Raw genomic sequence first — 25,106 nt, 5'->3', positions numbered from 1 at the left:
TTCCCTCCCCGCCTCTTGATGGCACATTCCCAGGAGATCGGCCCCGCGGCGTCTCTCAGTCCTTCATCATTTCGCCCAAGAAATGCACGGCGGAGCGGCCACCTTTTTCTCCCTGCCGCCAGCTTCGGCTTGAACTCACCCTCCTGCTGCGTGTGTGTGTGTGTGTGTGTGTGCGTGCGGAATTAAATGTGAAAAATCCAGTTTCAGGCAGCTGCTGTTGAGAGCTTCCCCCTCCTATGCAATGACACCTCGAGATTTGCAGGGGGGCCCAGGCCAATATTTTTGCCTACACTCTTCGCTTCTGTCTCTTCCCCCCCCCCATTATACCTTCACACACACACCCTTTTCTGCTTGTGATCAGTAAAATACAATTACCCAATTACCTCCCATCATCTTAGCACTGATTGGTCAATTGCATTAACACTTGATGTCAGGGGAAAAAAAACGGCGCTTCTGTGGTAGGGTGTTGCTGCCACCCGGCGGACTGTTGGGAAACCGCTCGAGTACGTTAACCTCAAGAAACTTCCGAAGTGGGAAGGAGTAATTGAAAAACAAGAGCTCATCTTGAGGAAAAGAATGTCAAAACTCATTTTCTTAAAAGCCTGCCTGCAGTGTTCACAGGTGCACGCATAGCCACAGAAGGCAAGAGAAAATTAGCTGAGGAAAAAAGAAGAGCGCATAAGGCCTGCTGGTAAGAAATTTTCATATATAACGTTGACATGTTTACAGCCTTATCCTGTGCATGTTTATTGGAAGCCAGTCTCACATTGCTCAATGTGCACTATAAGGATTCATAGAATAGTAGGGTTGGAAGGGGCCTATAAGACCATCGAGTCCAACCCCCTGCTCAATGCAGGAATCCAAGTCAGAGCATCCCTGACAGATGGCTGTCCAGCCTCATCTTGAACACCTCCAGTGTGGGAGAGCCCACCATCTCCCTAGGTCATGGGTTCCATTGTCGTACTGCTCTAACAGTCAGGAAGTTTCTCCTGATGTTCAGCCGGAATCTCGCTTCCTGTAACTTGAGCCCATTATTCCATGTCCTGCACTCTGGGATGATCAAGATCCTGGCCTTCCTCTCTGGGACAACCTTTCAAGTACTTGAAGAGCGCTATCATATCTCCCCTCAGTCTTCTCAAGGCTAAACATGCCCAGTTCTTTCAATCTGTCCTCATAGGGCTTTGTTTCCAGTCCCCTGATCATCTTTGTTGCCCTCCTCTGAACCCTCTCCAGCTTGTCTGCATCCTTCTGAAAGTGTGGTGCCCAGAACTGGACACAGTACTCCAGATGAGGCCTAACCAGTGCTGAGCAGAGGGGAACTAGTACTTCCCGGGATTTGGAAGCTATGCTTCTATTAATGTAGCCCCAAATAGCATTGGCCTTTTGTGCAGCCACATCACATTATTGGCTCATATTCAGCTTATGATTCACAGCCACAGCAAGTCCTTATCGTCCCATACCCTCTTCTGCACCCAATGTGGCAAAGAATACAAACCATTGGACAGACCAAAATCCCTCTTTTAAGTGAAGTGCCTCTTTTATGTATTTATGTTGTATTAATCCACCCAATAACCCATGTTCTCTGGGTGGATTACAAACAGTTAAAAGACTAAAATGCCATAGAAACGGTTAAAAATATGAAACACAAAACAAATATTTAAAACAACACATTACAACGAAGAGCACAGGAATTGGTAAAACAGTCATAAAAATCTAGAACCAGGTCTCTAAAATGCCTGGGAGAAAGAAAGAAAGAAAGAAAGAATTTGCCTGGAGCCAAAAAGATGATGTAGGTGCCAGGCAAACCCCTGTGGGGAGGGTATTCCATAACTAGGTTGCCACAACTGAGAAGGCCCCCTCTCTTTATCCTAGCTTCCTTAGGTGGGGGCAACCAGAGAAGGGGTTCTGAAGATGACCTAAGGGAGGTACATATGGACCCTGACATACTCAACCAGGAGGTCAGTGGATAATTCAGCAGTGGAGGCTTGCTGACAAATGTGAGATAAATGTGTGAGATTAAATATGTTTATGCCTTCCCAAATATGAGGAAGGACTGAGAAGGGACTTGCTTTAAGCTGAAGTTTAATGAAAAGGTGGCTTATAAGTGAAGGTGTTGTCCTATTGGACATAGTTTGCCCTAATCATAAATTGGTCATCATAGCAGGAAGTCCCAGAGCTCTAAGCTTCTGAACTCATGTTGTAATAAAATAAAATTTAACATTCAGCATGTGGAAACAATTGAAGGCTTGCATCCAAAAATATATATATATGAAGTCCCTCACATCATTCAAATTATCAGGGGTGGACAGGAACTGGGCGATGTCCCAGTTGACTCATGCATAGGAAATGCCTTCAGAATCAAACTCTTCTGCTGAATGCCAAGCAATATATCTATACATGATTAATTTCTTTCCAATATATTTTCCTTTCAAAATTAAGCAGCCCCATTCTCTATGCCTGACCATTTCCCCTTATCCCCTGGCTTTACAAAAATGAAATGAAATTATGTTGCATGCTATGAATGATTCTCTGTCAGCATATCCCTGGGCATTGGTATGCTGACAACTGAATCTATGCATGTTTACTCAGAAGAAAGTCCCACTATGTGCCATGCAACTTACTCCCAGGAAAGTGCACACAGAATTGCAGCCATGCAGTGCAATCCTATACACGTCTACTCAGAAGTAAGACCCACTGAATTCAGTGGAACTCTCAGGATAAATAGGCAGCCTATGTTCATCATCATCATTATTAGTATTATCATCATCAACAACAACATTAACATTATTAATAGCTGCAATATTTTGTGTATCTTGTGATTGTTTGGGGACATCATTTGAAAACTAAGAAGAGATGCATGGTACTCATTTTAGGTTAGGCAACCAGTGACTCTGATCCACTCCCCTCACTCCTAGTAAGACTCTCAAGTGGCCCCACCATAGCTTCCTAATCCCAAGAACAGTATCATAGCATCTTTCTAAGAACATTTTGCCTGAATTTTAGGCTTAATCTACTCATGGAGTGGAATGCAGGAGGATGGATCTTGTAGCTTTCCGTTTAGGTAACTGTAGTGGCTTGTACACAGGGCTGCCTTTGAAAATGGTCCAGAAACTTCAGAATAGGACAGCAAGACTGTTAATAAGGTCTGGGCAATTTGACCATATTATGCCAGTGGTTTATTATCTGCCCTGGCTCCCAGTCCATTTCGAGTCCCAATTCAGTGTGCTGGTTCAGACCTTTTAAAGCTCTAAATGGCTTGGGACCAGTTTATCTGACTGCCTCCTCCACTACCTACCCAGACTCTGTCTGAGTGAGATCATCTTCAGACACCTTTTTCCAGGTGCCTCAATGAAGTAATGTGCAACAAGTGGCTATGACAGAATAGTGGTAGCACCTCAGTTATGGAATGTCCTCCTCAAAGTTGCTCATGCTTGTGGTCTTTTCAGTTCCAGTTAAAGATTTTTTTCTCAATTATTTTCTCATGGCTTTAAATCATGAACTTTGGAATCTACTACATTTTAGATTGGTTGTATATTTTTAATGCTGCTGCTTAAATCTGTGTGCTGATATTTTTAATACTGGCATTCATATGCTCCTTTTAATTATTTTCATTATTATTGCATTTTAATATTTTTATTGTTTGTAAGTTAACCTGAGAACACTGTTACTGGGTGGCATATGCATACTTTTAATAAATAAATATATTACTTCAGACCACTGTGGGGGACTACATTTCTGAATGCTCCCTACATTAGGGAGCAACAACTCTTTTTCCTGCAAAGAGAAAACTAGTATAGGAGGAAGACGCCAAGATTAAAACCTTTCTCTATGATGTACTCATTTTCTTCTTTGAGGGAACTAAAAGCACACCCACATGGGAAACATTGAACAATGTATCCCCCTAAGTACTACCAAAGTAAAACTATCAACTCTTCTGCTCCATACTTCATCACTTCATTTTGCTAGGGATGTACGAATCCCCTTACCTTGAGTCTGCGGGGGGGGGGGGTCTGCAGGGGGGGGAGGTGATCCATTTCTCCCTTCCGGAATCCTCCCTGGCCAGTTCCGCTCTGTGGTAAGTCCGCAGAGCCGGCGGTGGCTCTGTTCCACAAGCAATACGGCCGCCATTGCCATCCGTATTGCTGCTGAGCAGAAATAGGAAGTGATCCAGATGCAAATGGCGTCCACTACACCATTTGCATCCCTGTTTTTTCATGCAACAGGCTACATAAATATCTACATAAATACAGATGCGTATATTACATAAACACAGATCGTGAGGAAAAACAGGGAAGCAAACGGCGTAGCGGACAAGGAGGATTCGGCTACGCGATGATCCGGCGGGAGGTGGAGGTGAGTGGGATTGTTCCGCCACAGACTCCGGAATTCCCTGGAATTTGGCTTCATTGGGGTTCATGGAGGAATTCTCGGACATCCCTACATTCTGCTGCATGTCAGGACAAATCCACCACAGACTCAAATGGGGCTGGATCCCAAAGAATCTGACCTCCAGAGTCCATGGTGGACCAGCTGCACCCACCTCCAGGTCTGGAGAAGTTCCGGTGAGGTGGCTGTCCTGCTTCCTATAAAACACAGAACGCTAATGGCAGCTGCCATTAGCTTATTAAAGGAAAGTTACAGCCGTAAATGGTGTATTATACACCATTTGCATCCATAAAGCATTTACTTTTACCTAAATACAGCCATAAAAGCTGCAATTTAGGTAAAAGTAAGTGCTTTTCTGCTGCAAATGGCATAAAATACACCATTTACATCTGTAATTTTCCCAGGATAGGCTAATGGCAGCCGCCATCGGTGTATCAAGTTTTATAGGAAGCCAGAGAGGTGCTCTGCCAACTCCATCAGATGTGGCAGGGTTCCAGAGGACTCTGCAGGGCCCCAAGCAGCCTAAATTGCCCTACAACAGACCCCCTCCCCCTGACCAGACAGTGAGGGGTTCATACATCCCTAGCTACATGTTTAGATCAGGCCTCAGAGTGTGTCAATGACATGCATAAGGAAGAAACTCTACCAAACTTCCAGTGCTGGTTAAAATACAGACTAAAGAATAAAAAAACACTGCTTTGCCTTCTTGGCTCATGTAAGAGAAGTCAGTGGGCCGAATCCAATGTTATTGGTCCTTTAGTGCATGTTCAGTTCAAGATATGGGCCCTGTTCAAAACTGGTGCTGTGCTGAAAATTTCTCCCACATTTTTTCCACCTTTCTCATTCAATTTGATAGAAAATAAATTGCTTCCAAAAATAAATTCAACGGTGAAGAAAATTTCAGAGAAATTCTCATGGGTTGGGGTTCTTGTGCTTTCCTTACATAGGAAGTAGCCAAGCAGTGTGCCCAAGTCTCCTGTTTCTACAGATATCTCTCCAGCAGCCTGTAGCCTCCTCAGCTTCCCACATTTTGATTAAAGCCCAGAAGACATCATGAGGTAATTCCTCCCGTAGGGCTTTTTCAAATCAGGAAGTGCAGCAGGCAGTCTAGGAGGCTGCAGAGCAATGGAGAGATGTGTAATAGAACAAAAATACACACATATTACCCTTGGCTGCCTTGCAGTAATCATGTGAGCTCAAAACCCCCACAAAACAAATTTAAAAACACCCTGAGAGAGAAGCAGAAAAATGGAAGCCTCTTTCAAAGGGGAAGAAAACTTTCAGGACATTTTGGCTCAGCACTAGCTCCACCTCTTCTCTGGAGCTAGACACAACAATGCCCTCTGCATTGTGGTGGATGCAAATTGGCCAGCCTGCTAACCAGTTGGTACTGTTGCCACTTGCAGTGGGAACTAGGGTTGGCGGAGAATTTCTCCCCGAAACTTCGGGGGGCCGAGCGCCAACGTGTTTGGCCCCCCGAACAAGTTTCAGGGAGAAATTCTCTGTACCCCCCCGCCCCCCGCACCCCCCCCGGGACAGGACTTACCTTTGGCGAATGTCCCTCCCGGTGGCGGGTCCGGCCGGCGGTTAGGCGGGTCTTCGTCCGGGGCGGGAGCGGCAGCCAGTCTTTCGACCGGCTGCCGCCGCCGCCATTCCAATAATAGTTAAAAAAAAACGCCCCCCTGATAGGCTACGTGACGATTAACATAGCCTATCAGGGCTAGATTTGCAAAGTCAGCCGTGATAGGCTACGTAAATCGTCACGTAGCCCATCACGGGTGACTTAAAAAAAAAAAAACGCGTATGGATAATGGCTGCCCCCATAGGGAGCCGCCATTCGTGTTCCTTATTTGGTCGCTGTAGTCTACGTAAATCTTTACGTAGACTACGGCGAAAATAAGGGCAACGCTATTTTTTTTTTTAAGTCACCCGTGATAGGCTACGTGACGATTTACGTAGCCTATCATGGCTGACTTTGCAGATCTAGCCTTGATAGGCTACGTTAATCATCACGTAGCCTATCACGGGGGCGTTTTTTTTTTTTACTTTTTAGTTCGCGGCCGGGTGAGGCGAGGCGCCTCCTCCCCGGCCTGAATTTCGGCCAGGCGAGGCGGGAAGCCTCCCCCCCGGCCTGAACTTCGGGGGGGGAGCAGCGAAGCGCCTCCCCCCCACCATGAAAAGCTTCGAGGACAGGTAAGGGACTTTCGTGCACCCCTAGTGGGAACACAAAAAACAAAACTACTTACGAACAAAGACATTGTGCTCCAACCCTTGCCAATGGGGAACACTACCTGTGAGAAACTGTTGAGAATTCCTTCTTCCTTGGAGAAGTCCAGTGAAATTGTCCATCCCCCTGCCCCCATTTCTTTGCCCACAAAAAGGGTGGAGAATTTTGAGAGGCCATTTGCACACAGCTCTATTCAAAATTATTGCCAACTAGGTTTTAAAGTCTTTCTTTCCTCTCTCTCTCTCTCTCTCTCTCTCTCTCTCACACACACACACACACTCACTCACTCACTCACTCACATGTATCAAATACATTACTTTCTGGAGCACATTCTTAGTTCAATTCAATTAGGGATGTACAGATCTTGTTTAAGCCACTCCATCTGCATTGTGCAGACTGTCAGGCATCTTTCATTGCATCATCCACTCTTTGACAGAATTTTCCCCCTCTTTGGAAAAGTATGCAAAAAAGTCTGCTGCAATTATGTCACATTCACCGGCGCATAATGTTTTGCATATCTTTCTTAGGTCACTGTGCAATCAATCACCAGAGCTCACAAAAAAGAGTGTGACACAGCGGAGGCTGAAGAGAGATTGGAGATGTATAAAATGCTGTGTGTCTTAAAAAAAAAAACCCAACCCATTCATGTATTTTTGAGTAACTTTCATATTTTTGTATGATTAAATTTGTGTACAATGCCAGAAAGTTTTTTTTTTAAAAAAAGCATGGCCCGTGAATCTGCAGAATCTGTTCCACTCAGAAGATGTCTGTCCATTCAGCCTGGAATCCACAGGCTGAATTCATAGACATCCGGACTCATTTAAATCTGTTTTGGACTTCTCCAACATCCCTAATCTCAACAGAAGGTTGAAAGATTTCAGAACTGCTTCTAGCCCTATTCAGAAGTTTCTCCAATGGAGGCTGGTGGCTCTGATTTTGGTGGGGTTATAAATCCATACTGGGTTTCAGTCAGAAGCAGCCAGAACTCTAAAGGAGCTATCCAAGGTGTTGAACCTATTTTAACGATAGGGTTTAGCACCTTGGATAGCTCCTTTAGAGTTCTGGCTGCTTCGGGCTGAAACCCAGTATGGATTTACAGCCCCACCAAAATCAGAGCCACCAGCCTCCACTGAGTTTCCCCCATGCACTGGGCAATCATATGAGGGTGAGGCAGGCTGCATCGAATAGCCATACCCCTGACATTATGCACACCAACTAGCCCAGTCTCCTGGTGTTTGCAAATACACAATGCGAATGTCCGCAGGGAGGACATACTTCACATACTTTTGTCTCCCTGCAAAGGTTGACTCTGTATGCATGGATACTAGTGGGTGAGGTTAGTTGTTGTGTGTGATGTCAGGAATGGGGCTTCAAGGCGCAAGCCTGATTCCACCTCATGCATTTATCCATTGTGTGAGAGAAACACCTGAATAGGGATTCTGACTCCTTACAATACCTGAAAGCTGAGTCATGCATGCATCTATGTCATTTGCTCATTTGGCAACTGATGACTTGCAACTGAATGTGGGAAATACTCTTTTGGGGAGAAAATACAGTACTGGAAAATACTTGTTAGTATTGTATAATCAGCTATGGTAGCTCTGTACAGAAACATCAAGTTATAATTTCCTAAAATGTTTATTATTTGCTTTTTTATTTTTTTTCTACAGGTATTATAGTAGAAAGGGGGAAATACCTAGCATTACATCTACAGAGCATCACAGAAGAGCATTTCCTTCCAGCGCCAGGTGAATCCCATTTTACTCTCCCAATATTTTTAGCGTTTTAGCTTCCTAGTCTTTTAGCTCTGATGTTTTAAATCTGCATTTTAAATCTCTGCATTGCTGCTAGGTTTTATTCTGTTGTACTGTTATATCGTGGTTTTAAGCCTTCATACTTTATATTGTTTCATGCTGCACTTTGAGGTTTTAATTTTTGTGAACCACCCAGAGAGCTTCGGCTATTGGGGCGGTATAGAAATGAAATAAATAAATAGTAAATAGGCAACTCATATTGTACAATATTGTGTACAATATTTTCAAAGTTTGTTTTAGCCAGTTCATTGCTGTCTGCAACTACTGAAAGACTTGGATAGGGTGGAACTATATATTATGCTCAAGATGGGGATGCCACTGAAAATGGCAACCACCAGTCATGTTCTCTCCCTGTCCCAATAACATGTAGGATCACTTATCATGTGTTGTGATGTCTCCCTGTTGTCTGTTTCCCAAACTTTGATTGATATTATTGGTTCCACTGGCAGGAACAGAAAAAATATGCGACATAGAATAAGCAACAATCCCTTAGGGATGTCAGAGAAATCAGCAATGAATTCAAATGAGTTCAGATTTCTATGAAACTGACCCACGGATTCCGCAGTGGACTGGCTTTTCCCATCGGGAATTTTACACAAATTTAGTCATAGAAAAACACACAAGCACACTAGGAGTGAACGAAAGCCACTTACCTGGCCTCGCAGCTTTTCGCGGTGGGGGGGAGGTGCTTCGCTGCTCTCCCCCTGAAGTTCAGGCCGGGGGGGAGGCTTCCCGCCTTGCCTGGCCGAAATTCAGGCTGGGGGGGAGGCTTCCCACCTCACCCGGCCGAAATTCAGGCTGGGGGGGAGGCACCTCGCCTCGCCCGGCCGCGAAATAAAAAGTTAAAAAAAAAACGCCCCCGTGATAGGCTACGTGATGATTAACGTAGCCTATCATGGCTAAATCTGCAAAGTCAGCCATGATAGGCTACGTTAATCGTCACGTAGCCTATCACAGGTGACTTAAAAAAAAAAAAAGCACGTACGCAAATGGCAGCCCCCATAGGGAGCCGCCATTCGCGTTCCTTATTTGGTCGCTGTAGTCTACATAAATCTTTATGTAGACTACGGCGAAAATAAGGGCAACGCAAATAGCGTTGCCCTTATTTTCGCCGTAGTCTACGTAATCTTTATGTAGACTACAGCGACCAAATAAGGAACGCGAAAGATAAGTCGAAAGATCGGCTGCCGCCCCCGCCCCTGACAAAGACCCGACGAACCGCCGCCGGGACCCGCCGCCGGGAGGGACATTAGGGAAAGGTAAGTCCCGTCCCGGGGGGGGGGTGCGGGGGGTGGGGGGTGCGGAGAATTTCTCCCCGAAACTTGTTCGGGGGGCTGAACACGTTGGCGCTCGGCCCCCCGAAGTATCGGGGAGAAATTCTCCGCCAACCCTAACGCACATGCACACACAGAAACACTGACTGAAAATGTGCATTTCCTCCCATAGCCTGAAGTGCAAAAATACACATTTGGGGGGATTTGCACATTTTTGGAAGTGCAAATTTGCAAAAGTGCAAGCAAATGTGAGTTCAGGAAATTGAAAAGAAAATCTGATCTCTTAATGAGCAGACGATGGAATGAAAGGTGCCAGACAATCTGTGAAATGCAGTTGGAACTGATTAAACATACATCTCTAAAATGTCTCCACATTACTGAGACAAGGGTAGGGATGGTGGAGAATTTCTCCCCGAATCTTCGGGGGGCCGAGCGCCAACGCATTTGGCCCCCCGAAATCAACGGTGAAATTCTCCGCCACCCCCCGCCACCCCCCCCGGAATGGGACTTACCGTAGCTGAATGTCCCTCCCAGCGGCGGGTCCCGGCGGCGTTTCGGCGGGCTTTCAGCGGGCTTTCGGCGGGGGCGGCAGCCGGTCTTTCGACCGGCTGCCGCCACCGCCATTACAGCTGAAGTAAAAAAAACAACAACAACCCCGTGATAGGCTACGTAACGATTAACATAGCCTATCACGGCTAGATTTGCAAAGTCAGCCGTGATAGGCTACATTAATCGTTATGTAGCCTATCACGGGTTACTTTGAAAAAAAAAAAGTGCATACACAAATTGGCAGCCCCCATGGGGCACCGCCATTTGCATTCCTTATTTGGTCCCGGTAGTCTACATAAAGATTTAGACTTACGGTGTAGTCTATGTAAATCTTTATGTAGACTACCGGGACCAAATAAGGAACGCAAATGGCGGTGCCCATAGGCCGCCGCCATTTGCGTACGCGCTTCTTTTTTTTTTCAAAGTCACCCGTGATAGGCTACGTGACGATTTACGTAGCCTATCACGGCTGACTTTGCAAATCTAGCCGTGATAGGCTACATTAATCGTTACGTAGCCTATCACGGGTTTTTTGTTTGTTTGTTTTTACACTTTTGCGGCCGGGGAGACGGGGCGCTTCTCCCTGGCCTGAATTTCGGCTGGGCGAGGCGGGAAGCCTCCCCCCCGGCCTGAATTTCAGCTGGGCGAGGTGGGACGGCTCCCCCCCTCGCCCGAACTTCGGAGGGAGAAGCGAAGCACCTCCCCCCCACCGCGAAGCACCCCTGCGACAAGGTAAGTGACTTTCGTACATCCCTAGACAAGGGGGAGAGCTTGATTTTGAGATGCAGTTTTCAGTGATATCCCCATGTTGCAGTTGTTGTTGATGATGATGATGATGATGACAACATTATCATCATCATCATCACTATCACCACCACTAATTTATTTATAAAGCATTAAAATTATTTGATCTGCCCTTGGGAACTGCCCTTATACTAAGCTTAATTCTCAACATAATTCATAAGTCAACCCTTGCTCATATGCTCTGAGCATATACAAGTATGAATTCAGTCAGCTCTGATTCTTTATGTACATCAGAAAGTTGTTACTGGAATACACCCAAGCGGTCTACAACAATCTTGTGGGATTTTTGTTTCACAACTTTTGCTGAAATTACCTTTGGAAGATCCAGCAGCAGCTCCAAGTATCCTAAGGGAACTGTGTTCCCCTAGCACCATCTCTGTGGAATGCTCTCCTGAGAGACATCTGCACTACTCTGAAGACTTTCGGAAAGGTGGTGAAGACCTTTCTATTTCAGAAGGCCTTTTTAGTGGATGGCTAAGCTTGGTTGGATTTAATGGCAACAATCCTGTGTTCCTTTTGTTGGTTTACACTTGTTGGTGTTTAACTCCGAGTATTTCATTGATCAAAAAGTAAATATATATATATATTGCCCAAAGATGCACAGACAAGCCTCAGGGGAAGAGAGAGATCCTGGTGGGAGATCCATCAAGGACATATCTTTGCTGCGGAAGCATGGCACAAGGATGATGATCATGAGGGACTTGGGGATAATCTTACATGGTGAAATACATTAAATAATTTCTTACTTGTTAAGGCCTTTATAGGGGAAAAGGGAAATGAAGGTATGGTCATTAACAGCAAAGGAAGCAGAATGATGCACAAAGACTGCTATGATCACATTCTAGCAGACTGGATTTTCAGAAGCCATGATGGATCCAAGTGGATCTGGTGGTTTTCTTCTTATTCGGTATATTTACATTTTAGTATGCTTGCTAGTGATATCCTGTTGAAACTGCTGATGTATGAAACTCAACAGCAGATCTACAGATTTAATTTCAGAATCTGAGCACAGATGAAAACCATGAATGGGTTGGTTCCACTATTACATAGTTAGCACATATGTAGAAACACACAGATCTTGGTTTGGCTCAATGATGATGATGATGATGTACTGTCTATAGTGGACCATAATTTTCAAACAAATTATTGGACCTTGACATTCCGGACAAAACAAAAAGGCTGTCCATTGGTTGTTAAGGTGGTAGTAGGATTCATATAGAAGAGGGATGAATATGGAATTGCTGAACGAGTAGTCATGGGCACAATCCTGTCAAGGTTAACAGGGTGGTGGTGCTGGGAATAGCCATTTTCCACTTGCACCTCCCCATTGCCCCCCAATGGGAAGGGATTTACTGTGCCAGTTCTCAGGCTGGAATAGTTTCCCTCTTTGTTTGGATTGCTTCCTAAGTCACAGATTTAACTATACATCATTGAAATCAATAACACTGTTAACACTTGCTTGATCATGGTCATCAGTTAACTCTGGAATGTCTGAGTTCTGTCTAAATGTATTTGTAAGACATAAAAAGGTACATCCATGCCCATTTCTCTTTAAAACGAGATAGTGGCATTTAATTTTGGATTATATATTACACAAAAATGTAATGTCCCCTTTTCTCCCAAATGGTTTGTAGTTAGTTTAAATGCTCACAAGTGGAATTGCATTGAAGCTATGATCTGAGGGGCTAGTCATTTTAGTTTCTACAGTTTATTAGTTGATAAATTATAATAGCCATATTAAAAATAATAAAATTTAAAAGTGCAGATTAAAGCCTTAGTCTCAGCATATTAGAGTTCTGATATGTATTTAATCATATCTATTTCATATTATCTCTATTTTTCAGTGTATATAGTCTAAAACTAGTTAGAAATTCACACTTCAATGTAAATTGCAGCAATATTAAAGTTCCCTAAAATGTATACTTTTGCCAAAGTTGAAAGGAATATTAGACTGAATCCAGAGCAGTGCTGTATCTACATTTGTGATTTAAATGTGACTCCTAAAACCCGTGACTCTTACTTTAAAAAAAATATTGTTTGTCATGTTTAAAAGTTCAAAGCAAAGAAACGTGTTTTCCTTTTTTCACCCCCCACCCCAGCTTTATTACTCATGTCTAGAATCCAGTTCTTCATCTTTTGATATCACCCTTCACTGCTACAGGGTGAATTCAGATCCTTTTGTTCTCCTAGGGGGAACATCCACATTACAAACTGAATCTGATTTAAGTGTCATGGTTTTCCCTCAAAGAATACTGGTAATTTTAATATTGGCAGGATACAGGGAGGGGAGAAAATGCTATTGGAGATGGAGAGTCTCATCTGTTATTGCTTAGATAAAATCAGTGAATTACATGTCTAGGTTTTCTTCCCAGAAATCTTAGCAAGAAAACAGCATGGCTTTCTAATAGAGGTGCAGGAGAACTTTGTTTCTGCTCACAAAACATTTGAACGAGCCCTGTCCAGAAAACTAAATGTCCTTGCATTTTCAGAGAAAATGTTGGCATGCTTCTGAATTTGTGAGCCCATTTGGGGGAAAAAATGCTTTATTGAATAGGGGAAACATGCCTATTTTTGGTGTACACTTTTAAAAAACTTCTGTTTTTCCTGATCGAAAATGCTCATTATTCCTGATCAGGAAAAAAAAAAAAGATGTTCACATTCAGGAATGCAAATGAGGCAACCTGAGCTTTGAGGAGCAATTCGGCGGACCTCAACCTCTCCCGGTTACGATCAAAATGAAAAAAAAAATCCCTTCCCCCCCCCCCTTTTTCCTTTTGAAGCTGCTATTTGCCTTTAAGGGAAGCTTCCTTTGGCACCAATAGGAGCTTTTTTTGAAATGCAAGTAGCAGTTTTGCAGAGACAATTTTTGCCCAGACTATAGCAGATAGAGTAAGGGTAAAACTTCTCCTCTTCTGCCCTCCATTGTGTCAATGATCTTCAACACATCTGGAGAGCAGGGACACCAATTTTCCTTAGAACATGGCAGAGGTCCAAGCATGAAAACAGGCCTCCACATATGGAGCAGGATAGCTATAAATCTATTTGTGAAGGAATGGCTTAAATCCAGCAATCCACACCACCCAGAAACTGATGCAGACCGGACATAATTTATGTCCAGAAATCCATACATTTCTGGACTTGTGATGCATTCTGTAGATCAGGAAAAAAAAATCTAAGAAAAGGCATGCATTTGAAAAGGGTGCAAAGAGAGATGTATATATTTAAAATATACCATCAATGGATGGTTATGTACAAAAATGTGCACAAATTGAAAAATGCACACCAAAATGTGCCCATTTTAATCTGGTCCTGGATTTTTCTTATTGTTGATTGCTTAACATTGTTTAGATATATGTGTGTCTCTGTGTGTGCTGTCTGTTTATATGTTTATATGTAAATGGTTTATGCACTACATATAATATATTTTTAAGGTTTTAAATCTTTGTAAACTGCCCAGAGAGCTTCAGCTATTGGGCAGTATAGAAATGTAATAAATAAAATGAAAATTAAATCTTAATACATACCTGTATGGATTTCCCCCCAACAAATAAACAGTAAAACATGCATGGAACCAGTATGGAACAGACTTGGAGGAAAAAGGAGGAAGTCTGTGGAAATGGACTTGGCAGATCCGCCCCCATGACTATGTGGGGCATACAGACTCTGGTGTTTTCCAGTAATTCTACCAGAGACGTCTGCTCTCAGTCCTTATCTATGCCATTCTTTACAACTGATAAGATCAGTGAGAGGCTTCTGCTCTCCATTTCTGATTTGTGCCTGCTTCACAGCTCATCAGCGGCAGCACTATCAATAGCTTCTTCCTAACAGATGATCAGATGATCAATGAAATACTTCTGCTCTCCAGCTGAAGTCAACTCTGCTAGAAGGTGATCATGGTGGTGCTTGTTCGATATTTTGCTTCCCTTGCTGTTCCCTGAATCGTGATGTCACCTCCATTTCCCAATTAAACTTACATTGAATAGAGTTACCTTTTAAAAAGAATCCTGTATTTCCAGAACTCCATACAGACACTGAAGGTTGTGGATTGGATTTCATCCATCCTTAAAGTAGGTTATTAAGCTCTAACTTCCACAATGACAATGTATGAGCTTGGCCTTGTCTCAGGAGGTCCTTTAAGTAGTGGACTCTACATTTCAGCAGTTCTTGGCTAGAGTGAATCTTGCCACACCAAAACACTATGCTTTATAACAGAGATGGCTCCCAACAATATATTGTTGCCAGGGACACACACACACACACACCCAAGCTACTGTGCGGATTGCAGCTAAGCTCTGAGGGAACAGGGAATTCCAACAGGGGTAGGAGGTGGCAGATGATATCATCCCTGCTAATCGAAATGTCCCGTGCTTTGACCCTGCAAGCCCTGGCTCCACCACACCACTGTTTGGTGACAGAACAGGAGTGCATCAAAAGTGCTCAGCTGAGAATTTGGGGCTAGAAAATGCAGGAAGGGGCAAAACAGAAGCAAAACTGCTGTCTTCACCAGTGGCTTGAAAGAGAGTACTTTCTGGGAGCCACAATTTCCTCCCAGAATTCCCCTGGAAATGACACTATATTGTCACATAGCATTGTTTGAGATGATTTCTGAGAAAAAAATGGCAGCTGCATTGCCCCTGCCACTAAATTCCCATTGAACTCTCATTGCAGTTGCACTGGGAAACTAGGGATAGCACCGAACATGGCAAAGAAAGAGCCATTCCACTTCCATTTTTATCCCCCCTCACTTTCCCAAGTTTGAGCCAAAAGTTCTTGAAGACAACTTTTGGCTTAGCCTTAAAACTGTGTTGTCAAAGAGAAAATAAAGACATGTTACAATATCAGTATCATGTATTATAACTGACAGAACTTTGTACAGGTAGCCCAGCTATTTTTAAAAGGCAGGAAAGTACCAAAACAGACAAGAGGCTACATACAAAATAAATTAGATACTTGTACATGCATTGGCACTGTTGAGCAAGAGAACCATTGTGAAAGAAATCAGATTCATTATAGAAAAGAGACTAACAAAGAAAAACATGCCGAACAAAAGGGTACTCGTTGAGTTGAAATGAGAAAGCCAAGTATGACACTGCCAGTTGCTGAACACACTATATACCTTTCATTGTTAAAAAGTCTGGAGCTCCAGAATGCCAAACACATCATTCATTTTGACATAGGCAATTTAATACATACGTGCCAATATAGTTCAGACAAATATTTCAGGGTTGAGAAAAATGGTGATGATTATATAATACACTTCCATACTGAAAAGGTTACAGTGTCTTCAGTAGAGTGCCCAACACTTTTGTCAAGTCTGTTGACTGGCTAGCTTCCTCCAATTTTCACAGCATTTGCTAGATAATATTATACAGTACACAGTTTCTGTGAGGGGCAGTTTTAAAAAGAAAAAAAATCTACCAGGGTATACATCAAGGGTACACAATATGGTGCCCATGGGCACAGATGTAACCCCGGACACCACCAAGACATGCTACTCCACCTAATTTTTATGCTAAGAATTTTTTTATATATTTTTTTACTGGCATCTGGGATTGGTTCAAAGTGAAGTGGGAGCCTCTAGGCTCTAGCTACTGCTAGGGATATACAGTTTGTGTAAGATCCACTCTGTCTGTGTTTCGCAGATTGTCAGGCACCTTTTGTTCTATCATCTGCTTGCAGTTGGATTTGATTTTTTTTTTTCATTATGTAGAAAAATACACAAAAAAAATCCATAAGAGGGTTCCCAACAATGTACATCATTGTCCTTAGTACGTAACATTTAGCATACTGTCCCCCATTCCATTCTAATTTTCCTCATATATATTTACCAGTCTCCGCAGAAACTTGCATATTTTGTTATGAATACATTTGTGTGAATTTCAGGAAAGTTAAAAAAAAAAAAAAAAGATCCCAAAGTCCACAGACTCTGAGTGGGATGAGGAGGTTGGTCCACAGCAGATTCCACAGGTTGGATTCTTAGAAATCCAAGCTCATTTTAGTCCACCTTGAATTTCTCTAGCATCCCAAGGTACTGCCACTTTCCCCATTATTGCCTTTGGTCAGGTTACTTGTCCTTTGTGACTGGCCACTCCAACCCATTGTAGCGCTTTTATGATGGTGCCTAGGACAGTTTCTCAAATTTCCAAATGTGCCCTTGGGCCCAAAGTTTGCCCACCTCTGACAGAGAACCTGGGCCAGCAGCAGTAGTGTATAGAATGCTGCTCTGTCTCACCCAGACAGAGAACCTGGGCCAGCAGCAGCAGTGTATAGAATGCTGCTTGTTCAATGTGTTCTAACACTGCCTCTATTTGACTCCAGTAAATCTCGCAAGATCTTCTTCTGGACACACCATAGATACAGGGAAATAAGTGTTTATAAATTAGGGATGTATGAAAGTCACTTAACTTTCCGCGGATTATGTTGATGGTGTGGGAGGGGGAGGTGTTCCGTCCCTCCCCCCGGAATCCTCAACGGGCGGGAGGCGATCCGTTCCTCCACCCCGGAATCCTCGACGGCTGGCTGTGCTCGGCGGCAGCTCCACGGAGCAGCCGGCCAGGCCCAGCCCAGGCCAGAGCCGTCCGCAGCCGGATTTCCGGCCACAGAGGGCTCTGGGAAAGAAAAAAAAATGTATATGCAAATGGCGGTGGCTACAGCCGCCGCCATTTGCGTTCCTTATTTTTGGCCGTCTTAATCTACGGAAATATTAACGTAGACTATGACGGCAAAAATAAAGGGGACCGCAAATAGCGTAGCAGGTGCTATTTGCATCCCTTTTTGATTCACCGTTTTAGCCTACGTAAATATTTATGTAGACTGAGACGGCCAAAAATAAGGAATGCAAATGGCAGCGGCCGTAGCCACTGCCATTTGTGTACGTGTTTTTTTTTTTTAACCCAGCCAGGATAGGCTGCATAAATCTTTACGTAGCCTATCATGTTGTGTGTGTTTTTTTTAACAAGACAAGACTGCAAATGGCAGTGGCGGCAGCTGGTCGGAAGACCAGCCGCCGCAGCCACCACCGCCGAAGCCACCGCTGGAGCTGCCGCAGCCTGGAAGATCCGCCCCAGGTAAGTCTCATCCCAGGGGAGATCCACGGGGGGGGGGGGGTGGCAGGCCGTTCCGCCACGGAGTTCGGGGGGCCGAATGCACTGGCATTCGGCCTCACTGAGATCTGTGGCAGAATTCTCTGACATCCCTATTATAAATACCCTTAAGCATGATCTTGTACAATTCGATTTTGTTTCCACCTCATAGCAATGGGCTTACAGAAGCCAAATTTCTGCCTACCCTAGACTGTCAAACTCTGGTAAAGCATACCCATTCTTCCCCTACCCACACACACACAAGGTTGGGACCTGCCAATGAGGCTGCATTGGTCTGCTTTGGTTTGGCCCTTCTTCCCTCCCCAAGTGAATCTTGTCACCCAAAAATAGTTTGCATTATAACAGAAATGGCTCCCAGCAATATATATTGCTGCTGGGGTAACCCATCTAAGCATGGCTGGATGTACCTGATCTCATCTGTTCTCAGAAGCTAAGCAGGGTCAGCCCTGGGTAGTACTTGGAAGGGAGACTGCCTGGGAATCAGGCTTCCTGCATTGAGCCAGGGGTTGGACTTGATGGTTTTGTAGGCCCCTTCCAACCCTATGAGTCTATGAGTCTATGATTATATGATCCCACCCCTTCCCCAAGCTACTGTGAGGATTGCAGCTAGGCTCAGAGGGAACAGGGAATTCTGAGGGGGGTAGCAGATGATAACATCCCTGCTAATCAAAATGTCCCGTGCTTTGACCCTGCAAGCCCTGGCTCCACCACACCACTGTTTGGTGAGAGAATAGGAGTGTGTTAAAAGTGCTCAGCTGAGAATTTTGGGCTAGAAATTGCAGGGAGAGGCAAAAGAGGAGCAAAATTGCTGTCTTCAGCAGTGGCTTGAAAGAGAGCACTTTCTGGGAGCCACAATTTCCTCCCAGAATTCCCCAGGAAATGACACTATATTGTCACATATTGTTCCAGATGATTTCTGAGAAAAAAATGGCAGCTGCATTGCCCCTGCCACTAGTAAATTCCCATTGAACTCTCACTGCAGTTGCACTGGGAAACTAGGGATAGCACTGGACATGGCAAAGGAAGAGCCATTCCACTTCCATTTTTATCCCCCCCCCCACTTTCCCAAGTCTGAGCCAAAAAATCTAGAAGACAACTTTTGGCTTAGCCTTAAAACTGTGTTGTCAAAGAGAAAATAAAGACATGTTACAATATCAGTATCATGTACTATATAGTGAAGGTAACTGACAGAACTCGATACAGGTAGCCAGCTATTTTTAAAAGGCAGGAAAGTACCAAAAACAGACAAGAGGCTACATACAAAATAAATCGGATACTTGTACAAGCATCAGCACTGTACAGCAAGAGAACCATTGTGAGCGAAATCAGATTCATTATAGAACAGAGTCTAACAAAGAAAAACATGCTGAACAAAAGGATACTCAACCAAGGTACATTCACCCATGTCTTGAAGGAGAGCACTTTCTGGGAGCCACAATTTCCTCCCAGGATTCCCCTGGGAATGACACTATATCGTCACATAGCATTGTTCCAGATGATATGTGAGATATATATATTGTGTGTGTAACCTACTGATACTTTTTATATGCATAAAAACATCTTGTCACAGCAATTATGAGTACAGACTAATGTGACACTTTAGAAACACATAGTTTAACATATTAATCTGTGGAGCAGACAAAATGTGTAGCAAAGCATGATAAACAAATGTTTTTTCCACACACTCCTGGAGCATCTAGGTAATGTCATTGCAATCAACTGCATGAAGAATTTTTCCAATAATTTTTAATTGCTCTGTATTTGCCTGTGCTTCCATAGATAGTCCAATGTACAGATCAACCACTTATGATATTTTCCCCATTATAGTTGGATAAATGCTGTCATATACTAAAAGATTAGTGCAATGCAAGTTGTCCTTGGAAAAACCATATTTCCTAATCACTAATGCAAGGCCTTGTGGTCTTGTGCACTGCAAAACAGCATGTGAGACACCAGAGAGGTTTTGGGGAAAAGCTCCCTCCTTTTCCATTGCCTGCAGCTTGCCACCACTGGAGAAGAATAAGGGAGAGCAGTTTGGGGAGATTGGTGCATGGGTACAAAGGGAATCAACTGATATGAATAAACATGTGATCTGATGTAGAGCCTTCTTTGCCATTAGTGGGCACATTTGGAATTTTAAGAGCGTGCTCTGGGTGCTTTTACAAAATGGCTGCCATGGAAAGGGTTTGCCCATTCACAAAACTGCTGCAATGGTGGGCATGACCAGTCACAAAACACCCATTTCTTAGAAGACAATCTGATGAGTCTGACAGAAAAGTAACTTGTCCAAGAACATAAGTACAGGTCTGATGTGGAGTCTGAGCTCCAAAACACAAAGCAACTATTTTGCACCACACTTTTCTGCTCCAACAGGAGGGGCAGGGAGCATGGTGGAATCAAGAGAGGATGTTTTTGGGAACTATATTAATCTATGGGACCCAGGATTAAGGAGAGATGGTGCAGAACTGGGGATTGGTGGAATGGAGGCAATGTGAAAGCATTGTAAGCTAAATAACATTAACAAATAGTATATATGACCTGAGGTTCAAATATAGTACTATCTGGCCCATGTAAAAACAAACACACAAATACACAGGCCAATTCTATTCATATTTACTCAGAAGTAAGTTTTAACATATTCAATAACTTCAACCCTAAGTTCCTTCTGCATTCACATAGGCCCCTACACCATATTCCACACCATTCTCAAGAGTGACCCAGTCTGCAGGAGCAGATTTTTTAGAGGAAGTGAAGGCTGTAGAGGGAAGGGGAGAAAGGAAGTCCTGATCATTCAGCCATGAACTCTCTTCACATTTTTTTCTTTTTCACAGAATGAAAGTTTTGAGCCAAGCCAATGAAATTTATTCCAAGGTAATTGTACATTGGATTGCAGCCTTAATTAATTCTTATTTAGGAGAGATATATTATTTGCAGTTTATGAATAAATTTTTGAAATAAAGTTCTCTTGTATCTAATAGTTCTTAAATTATTCTTCAGATGCAAAACTGAGGTTGAATGCTATAAAAAAGCAATGATCCATCATCTTGAATTTGAAGTCTGCTGAAAATGCTAAGAGAACAGCAGAGATCTAGGAAGAACTCAACAAGAAGTTGGACTTCATATGTATGAGAAATGCTTTAAAGGAAAAATGAATGAATGAATGAATGAATGAATGAATGAATGAAAACTACTGCACAATCTGCAGCATTGCTTCTTCCTATTTTTAATCAGATCTTGCTTTAATGTCTCTAAGAACTGCTTACAAGCCACTGGGAAATTATTTTAAAAAAGACGAATGGGCAAAAAAGAGGGGGGAAAAAAAGGAAAATGGGTTGGATCCAGCAAAAGCATTCTATGGATGGAAGCTCTCCCTCTGTCAGGAGGAGGTTTTTGGATCCAGTGAAGGCTGTGAAGCTTTTCTGCTGGCTGAACAAAGGAGGATGTGATCTTTGGTGATGCCCCCTTTCCCCTGCAGTCTTCTATGCCCCCCCCCCAGTCTACTTCAGGGAGTTGCTGGATCTTCTGGAAAAGTGGAGAAAGTGGCACTGTGGGCTGCAGAGAGAATTAGCAAAAATCATCTTTCTCCCTTAGGAGTGCTCTGAGCAGAACTCCACTTGGGGATGCTCCTGGCAGTGGAATAAAACTCTGGACCCAACTCAGTGAATGTTTCCTTTTCCCTGTAACTTCAGTTTAATGAGAATAAGGGTGCGGTCCTATGTTGTGCCCTGGGTACTCATAAGCCGGTGAACTCAGAGGCTTACAAGTATCCTATACAGAGAGAAAGGTGCTTTGTGTCTCCCACACTGCATTTTAACTAGAGGCTTCAGGGAGGGGGAGAGAAGGAGGCTGCGGCAGCGATAGGAAAAGGCATAAGCCAGCCACCCCAGCCTCTTCCACTCTCCGACTCTAGGAATGCTTCCTTCTCCCAATCTCTGTGCTGTGTTTACTAAGTACAGAGAGGCAGCTGGTGAGGTTCTCTCTGCGCCAGCAGGGAAAGGGAGGGGAGTGCGGTTTCCTGGCTCCAAGCTCAGAGCCCTGTCTAAGAGCATGGAGCCAGGAAACCAAACAATCCCCCAGATGCTGTCTACGGGACATAGGATTGCCCTCTCCACCTGTTTCAGAATGCCAAGTACATTCAAACTAGGGATGTACGAGAATTCTGTTGGTTTGCAAACCATGTGAACATGTCTTGTTTGCAGTCCTGAATGTGCATGAGAACAGGGGTGCTTTTTTTTAAAAAAAAGAAATGTCCACAAATCCCCCAATTTGCAATTCTGGTAAAAAATGCATTTTCTTTTCTTTTCTTTTAAAGTGCACTTTGAAATACACATTTTTCAAAAAATATACATCTGCATGATTTTGTCAATGTTGACAAAATGACACAGGAATGAGCCAAAAAACAGGTAAAAAAAATTGGGAGCAAGCTGAAACAAGATTTTCAGTGATTCTGAGAAAGTTTAGGCAAGCTCAAAAAGCTAATTCAAACTGTGAGTAAATCCTGTCGAACAAAGTTACTTCTCCTGAACATGAACTAAATCTGTGGTGACTGTTTGTACTGCAAGTTTTGGAAGATGAATATAACACTCTCTAGGGTTGGAGACTTCCGTAGGTAGTAACCACTCACTACAGATGTGTAAAAAATACTGATATGAAAGATTAGCCTCTATGCAAAGGGTCAGACAGTATCTGAATCGTAGCAATGCAACATCCCAGAAAACACAGAGAGAGAGAGAGGGAGAGAGAGAGAGAGAGAGAGAAATGGAGGAAGGAAAATGTGTCTGGGGAACCTGACAAAAATACAGAAGAATCCGATCAAGAGCCAAAGGTTCATGGGACAACTAGATAATAACTTCTCTTTCCACATATGCTGTAGGTGCAGTTTTTCTTGTATTCTTTTCAAGTATTCACAGATGAAAGTTGGTATCGTTTCACAGTAGTTTTAAAGACACTTTCATTTCAGTCCTCTATTTTCAGGTGCTTATAGGTTTTGAAATAAATTACCCTCTAGGCTTGAACTTCTTCCTCTTATTCTAAGCCCCAAAGGTGGTAACAGCTTCAGAAGAGCTGACAAAATTCCATTTGGCAATTTTTTCCCCCCAGCGGCTTTGACATGAGGGGAAAAAATAATAGTGTTTTCTCAGCATGCAAGATATTTTGGAAATTTTTCTTTTTCTTCTTGTATGAGAAAAAAAGTGAACAAATGCAAATGTCTCCCTTTTTGAACTGCAGTACTTGGCACACGCTCCATTCTCATCAAGTGCCAACACAAACCTTGGAAACAGCTTAGTTTGTCATAAATAGGTTCACGTTCAAAGCAGCGTATTAGGTACATCATGTGCCCTGTTTTTCAAGCATTGAACATAATAGCAAATCCAAACCCAGTTCTGAATTGTGTGGGACTCCAGATTACGATTTTGAAACTTTTTCTTCCAGTGTATGGATATTGCAAGACACAAGAATATACATGTTGCGGTGTGTGTGTGTGTGTGTGTGTGTGTGTGTGAGAGAGAGAGAGAGAGAGAGAGAGAGAGATGGAGACGGAGACAGAAAGAAGAGGCCCTTGTTGCTAAGGTGAATAGCTGACAATATGTGACTCAGCAGGAGCAGAAATCCAATTAATACAGTCTCCATCCCTCTGCCATCATATTCCAAAATACAATTGTTCTTGATCTTTGCTCCTCCAACTCAACTTCCTCAACTACACAGCAAAGGTCTCCTGCTCTTCCACCACTCTGCTCATTCTCCGCTGCTGACAACTTAAGATACGAATACGGCTTGATAAAGCTGTGTCATAGCTGTCAGCAAACTCCAGCAGCCTGATGTTCTATCCCTTTCTAAATCTATCATGCTCCTGGAAATAAAAAAATTTACCCAGACTCAAATGGACATCATTTTTCTACCTATTTGTTGAATATAGCCTCAGCATCTTTTTGGTTGATTCCATGAAGCTGTAGAAGTAAGCTCTTGCTTCCGGATAAAGCTCATGCCACAACACACATATTACATTGCAATCCTAAATGCACTTTTATTGGGGAGAAAGCCCAGAGGAAATCCAATGGGACTTACATCTGCATACACATGATTAGGATTGTGCTGGTAATTGTTTTATCAAATAACAATAAAAATGTTGCACTTAAAAATGTTTGCACAAAAAAATTAAAAAAAATCCTAAAGGCAGCACAAAATACAAAACAAAAATTGTGTGTCATCATGTGGACCCATCATGTGGACCCAATTTGAACCACCATCATGTGGTTCAAAATAAAGTTTTGAGATCTGATGTAGGGCAGGATCACTCCTGATAACAGAATTGCATATTTCCCCTGGAAATGAGAGTTCACCTTTATTATTGGCTTAAACAAGTTAGCAGACTTTGATCAGTCTTACCTTAAGAAATAATATCTGATGTTTGCACTGAAGTGACAGTCAGCATAATAAAAACGTATGATGGCTGGTGATGAAGGTAGCATCAGTCCTGAAAGAAAAATTAAATTAAATTATTAAATTTATTAATCACCCATCTGGCTGGTCACCCAGCCACTCTGGGCGATGTACAACATATAATAAAACAGTTTAAAACAATAAAATTCTACAATAAAAACATCTTCTAAAATACCCTAACCCACCGCAAATGCCTGCCTGAACAACCACATTTTTAATGCACGACAGAAGCTCATTAATGAGAGGGCATGGCGGAGTTCCCTAGGGAGGGAGTTCCACAGAGTGGGGGCCACCACAGAAAAGGCCCTCTCCCTCATCCCCACCAGTCTAGCTGTCCTGGCTGATGGGACAGAGAGAAGGCCATCCGAGGCTGATCTTGTTAAGCGACCTGTCTGGTGTTGCTGGAGGCGCTCCTTAAGATAGGCTGGGCCGGAACCATATAGGGTTTTAAAGGTCAAAACCAACACCTTGAATTTGGCCCGGAAAACAACTGGTAATCAGTGCAACT

General features: G+C 43.2%; 1 long non-coding RNA gene across 1 annotated transcript; it reads left to right on the top strand.

Moving 5' to 3' along the window:
• Window positions 1-478: 478 nt before the first annotated feature.
• Window positions 479-21,574, top strand: LOC146357564 (uncharacterized). The gene is made up of 5 exons (XR_014786731.1): window positions 479-691; window positions 8,284-8,361; window positions 18,014-18,121; window positions 20,989-21,028; window positions 21,155-21,574. It is a non-coding gene; the product is annotated as an uncharacterized LOC146357564 (long non-coding RNA).
• The last annotated feature ends 3,532 nt before the right edge of the window (window positions 21,575-25,106 follow it).

This window comes from Heloderma suspectum, chromosome 1 (assembly GCF_057233095.1).
Source record: "Heloderma suspectum isolate Gila_16-S chromosome 1, 16-S_ref, whole genome shotgun sequence".
Lineage (NCBI taxonomy): Eukaryota > Metazoa > Chordata > Lepidosauria > Squamata > Helodermatidae > Heloderma > Heloderma suspectum.
Note: the sequence above shows the minus strand (reverse complement) of the source record. Positions and strands in the feature narration are given on the sequence as shown.